Consider the following 5,658-nt stretch of genomic DNA (forward strand, 5'->3'; position numbering starts at 1 on the left):
AGTTCATACTTAAAGATCACACGAACTTGGTTATGCATACATATGTATAGAAATTATAATATAATCCAACACAAGGGGTAGGACACGCCTTGTGCTTTTGTGTTAGGTTACATTATTGTATCTAGCATATGAGTTGCACAAATTTGAAGATTGCAAACATCCAGTCAAGGTTGCAAACAGTGGTTTACGTTCGCGATATCTTTGAGAGACCTGATCTGGATCTGGATAGTTTTACTGCGTAGCCCACGGTTACGTGGATAATAACGCAGGGCTATAGCTAGCCATGGCCTGTGACCTAGCTTGGGTAAGATGATCAGACACAATATCAGCAAATTATCGATCTGCATACATAAATATTTGTGTCCCGGGTCGACTCAGATATCCGCGACTACGTGCATGGATATCATAATCCCAATCGCCATAATGATGGCTAGAAATAGATCTGTCGCAGTATGATTGAGGCCTGTAATTCGAATAGTCATGATTATCGCGCATTTTGTGTATTTATCTTTATCCTATATCTCATTGGTAATTACTTAGAGTCAAGTATTTTCTTTGTGCACGTATTGATTTTTATGTGGTATTCATTCGTTAACAGAATTTATGCGCGGATGATAAGTTGAATAAACAAATAAAAAAGCGCCCGAGTGCGATTAGATTTGGTAAATACATTCCAAAGTATCAAAAACATTCCCCCATCCACCATAGAATCCATCGTCTAGTTTAAGGAAGGTCAATCGTCGGTGATCGCGCTGGTATACGCGCACCCACATTATAATACCCACGAAGCACGGATAAAAAAACATCGACAAATTAATAGTCTAACATTATAAATAAATTTAATTACATTAGCTCTACTTATACTAATACCACCCGAAGTTCCTATTGCCCATTATGAACGTCTGATACCGCTCTACGTGTATGGAATAACGAATTCTGTGTCTTTATCGACGTTTTAAGACTTAGCTGGTTAAGCTTGAGCTTAGTTGGTAAGGTAAGAATCGATGGGGTTATCGTTGTGTGTGCCGAATGTATTTGCACATACCGTATACGTATACTGTTGATTGGGAACTGTACGTACATTCCTTATTATCTGCTCCTGGGGCTTACATATATCCACCTTTTCTCTTTGACGATGAGCCTGTCTATATGTATGTGGGCTGTGTGCGTGTACGTGTGCGTGTGCGTGCGTATTTGTGTTTGTATGTATGTATTTGTGTGTGTGTGTGTGTGTGTGTGTGTGTGTGTGTGTGTGTGTGTGTGTGTGTGTGTGTGTTGGTGTGTGTACTGTGTGGTTGGTCGTGCTTTTGTGTGTGGTGTGTGTGCAGTGTGTGGCTGCGCCGCCGTGTGGTGGTGTGTGTGTGTCGTGTGTGGGTTTGTGTGTTTGTGTGTGTGTGTGTCGGGCATGATGTGTTGTGTGTGTGTGTGTGTGTGCTGGGTGATGTGTGTGTTGTGGTGTGTGTGTGTCGGTGGCGATGTGTGATGTGTGTGTGTGTGTGTGTTGTGGTCGGGCATGTTGTAGGTGCGTGAGAGAGAGAGAGAGGAAGAGACGAAGAGGAGAGAGAGAGGAAGAGAGGAAGGAAGGACGACAGGCAGGCAATGAGGGGGGAAGACGGTGGGAGAGGGGAGGAGAGGAGAGAAGAAGGGGGAGGGAGGGGAGAGAGAGGGAGAGAGACCTGATAGAAGGAGGAGAGGACAGGAGAAGAGGGAGCGAAGTTAGACGAAGCAGGCAGGAGGGGAGCGGACAGAACGGAGGGAAGAGAGAGAGAGAGAGAGAGAGAAATAGTAGTATTGGTATCATAAACTAATAATACCTATTATTAGCTATTGATAGCCAGTATTAGCTTATGGATAGCTATTGTTTATAGCTAGTATTATTAAGTCTTCATCGGTAAGTTGATTTGTTATCAGGCTATTAATCGTGCGATCGTGCGTCGTAAAAGCGCGATCGTGCATTGGGTGTACGCAGTTGCCTGGATCATATGCTGTAGGACGTAAAATACAAGGTGGAATATAATACTAACGTAATATCCCTAGCCGAAAAGAAATATGCGTTTAACGTGCAACGGATCGACCGTGTTACGTAATATTTTCGTCCTTCGTCCGTTTTAACCGGATCATCGCCTATATGTGCATGTAACGAAAACTGCTCTGCTGGGTGTCGGTATATGGCCTTCTCTTGTCAGTCCTCGCTTCCGCTCGTCACAGTCTGAAATGCGTGCGACAAAATGTTACACATATTATGCGCAGCGTTGATATGCGGCCTTGGTAGGCTGGCGTTAGGCTTTAGGCTGGCGTTATGTGCGCCAAAGCTTGCATCATCTATTTCTCGCGGTGCCTCTAGACTGGGCAGGCGTCCTTTCGCTCACTGTGCTGCTATTACGACTCGTGATGGTAGTACTTCATACTGGCTGCAGTATCCTAATATCAGGGGCAGATTTGCCATTATCTACTATCCATATTATACACTTCATCTATATACAAGCACACCGGTATTATGTAAGCACACTGAATCGACGTTCATATTGTAGTTCTTATACATACAGAGGTAGGCCTACGTCAATATAGATGTAGTGTGAGCGGACGGGAATAATCTTGCAGCCAGTGCATGGCTTCATTTTTGGTGCGCAGTGGCGACAGGGAATTTGTGTAAAAGGCGTATACGTCTTGGTAAGTCGATCTGTCCGCGGCTGCATGGTCGCGTCTCGGAGCGACAGCGTCCTTGAGTTAAAGAGTTGAATATGAGATCAACCATGATAACTGGTCTGGTACGCGTCCAACTTGTCAACCTATCTCCATGACCCGCCGTGCGCCGCACTGTACACCGCACTGTTCAACCATCAATCATTGCCCCCCCCCCCGTGAGGATGCCGACCTGCAAGGCAGGGGCAAGACTACATCAGCCGCCACAGCCGCGGCCAATCAGGAGAGGATTAATGTTACACACCCCCGTACCGCAAAGTGACCCAACACATACGCAGCGTTTGCTACGCTCTGGAACAGTGCCAACGGTAAATTCGAGACGCCGGTTCGACGGTAGTTCAGGCATCGGTTCAGACGTCGGTCGATCACGGGATTCTGCGTAAACATCCACGTAGCCTATTGATGACAATATTCTACGCTCACAGCGTCAATCCATTGTAGACCTAAGAGTATAATATCTTCAGACTATAGTCTATAGTCTGGCGTGTTAACTCGAGGCTATATGGACCGTCTATAGTGTAGTAAATCTATTATGCCTTACATCATGAACACATCTACAGACTACACTCATTACAGTATAGATATGTTCATGGTTATGAAGCAAATACATGTGTCATTTTAGGAGAAGAATTATTATACTACAGCCGGCTATAGGCTATTTGAAGGCACAACACTGCCTTAGATTTTTAACGCTTCCGTGGCGGCGTCGTGGGGTATGTAGTACGTATGATGCTCACTCTAATCCACATACTTGCCAACAAGATGATCACTGTATTTTTCTAAATAAAAACTATAGCTACTATATCCGCATAGGGGCCTACTCTCTGTTTTTCCTTACTTCTCGTCGTGAGATTTCCCCATGCGCAACACATACAGGCGCGTTTTTCGTCAGGGATAAACATGTTTTTTCATATTCGTTTTTTCATATTAGTTAATCATATAAAAGGAAAGCTCCACATTTTGTAAGAGTTAAGGAATATATTTTGTTGTGATGGTACATATTTTCATGTTTGAAAACTCTTTGCAACAAATGTTATTTATGTCAAGCAACTAGCATGTGACCTAGCCGAGTTCCTACGTCAGCACACGTCACTAATTTGCCACCGTTCCTTAATCATTTTCCGGTCAACATTACATGTTATCGTGCTACTGCAATACGCCTGGGCGTTATCGCTGATCATTATTATGTGTCATTATCCCACGCGGTAGCTACTAAGCTACTACTAGGCTCCAATCTTAAATAAGATCTAAGGTGAATAAACCCTATTTGTTTTTACTCGCTCCTGGTGAAATTACTACAGCGGTGCGCTGACGTGTTTTGCGCGTGACGAAAAAGTGGAGGGGAGAAAGAAATGCGAAAAAGAGAAAAAGCGTGCGCGAGCGAGAGAAAGAGAGAGAGAGTGAGATCGAGTGCACGATATGACCGATTAAAACTACAAATCTGTATATTTCAATAGTTTGTTCTGATAGTAGTACAATTGTTAGATTCAATTAAGGCATAGCAAAACAAGGACCACAATGTAAATAAGTGTGCTAGTCATGCTTTTTGTGTATATATCCTTGGTAATTATCAAATTTTATGAATTCAAATTTTTATTGTAAATGTATGCAATGTATTGTATATGATGGATAATTGCCTAAATAAATAAATAAAAAATAAAAATACATAGGGGTAGCGCTCGCGTCGCTGGGAAAGATGTGCGTGGTAAAATCCGCTCTTTATATTTAACTTTAGTTTCAGTATCGCGTACCATTTCTTTCCTATGCTAATGTACATCAGAATGGCGTTCGCGTTGTTGGTCGCTTTCCAGCCAAGATAGCTTTTTTCGACGAAACTTAAAGGCACTGAAGACGGGCAGGGATGTGCCTGGGAGAGACATGCGCGGCATAGCGTCAGGAAATCGCTGGATGCCGTAGCCGAAATGAAATTCTATGATTAAAATGATAATTTCCTTCTGGCACGACACTCTCTATATATGCACGTAAAAGTTGACGAAAAGCATTGCTGGAGCATTTGCAGCACGCACCATCATCGAGTGCCTTGTGAAATACAAGCGAGGGAGCCAAGATACAAGATACAAGGGAATGGCGGGATGCTGCGGCCGAAATAAAACTATGAGATCGGATTTTACCATGCACATCTCCATTGGTCATGCTCCTGTCTTTTTAAGCGGGTAACTTAGATCGGCCTCAAAAGAATTGCCGTGTGCGTCGGCGAGCGACACGCGCGCCATTGCTTTGGCATTACTTTGGCATTACTTTGGCACATAACGGCAGGGAATGGCGGGATGCTGTGGTCGAAGTGAACACGTATGGAGCCCGGAGCCCAATCTTCTCAGCATCTTGATTCCTGTCAATGCCGAGTGACAATATGTGAAGTTTTTGATGCATTTGATCGACGCTCGTGCCACACCTGAAAAATGGTGTTTGGTGCTAATCGTAATATTTTCGTTGAAATAAATATCCGTAACCTCGCCATAATATGCCATTATCAACCAGCAGATGGCGTGGCTTGTTTAAACCTCCGCATTGTGTATGCGTATATGTTATTAGTGTAACCTAATAACAAATATCATTCATAGTTCAAGGGACCGTCCTGTATCAGAAGAGAGCATAAAATTATCCAAATTTGAACTTTTTTATTCCAATCCATAGTATTGATCTGTCAATTTATTAATATTAGGATCTCTGCTGTCTTGACAAACTGCAGCCGGATAATACGCGCGAAGCGCGAACAGCGCCACCTGTGGCGCCACAATGACTTAATCGCTGCCCTCTATGTAAATCTTATTACCAGAATCCCTTCTGGGAGTAGGATAAAGCCGTATAATCGGTCAATTCAGCAGTTCTGGCCATTGCAGAAGCCACAGCGCTCTGCACGTAGGGCGAGAATAAATCCAATGGTCGTAATTGGTGTTTTTTTTTCTTCGCGCGGTACGTTTTTTCCTATAAAAA

Source organism: Priapulus caudatus, unplaced genomic scaffold, assembly GCF_000485595.1.
Source record: "Priapulus caudatus unplaced genomic scaffold, Priapulus_caudatus-5.0.1 Scaffold278, whole genome shotgun sequence".
Taxonomy (NCBI): Eukaryota; Metazoa; Priapulida; class Priapulimorpha; order Priapulimorphida; family Priapulidae; genus Priapulus; species Priapulus caudatus.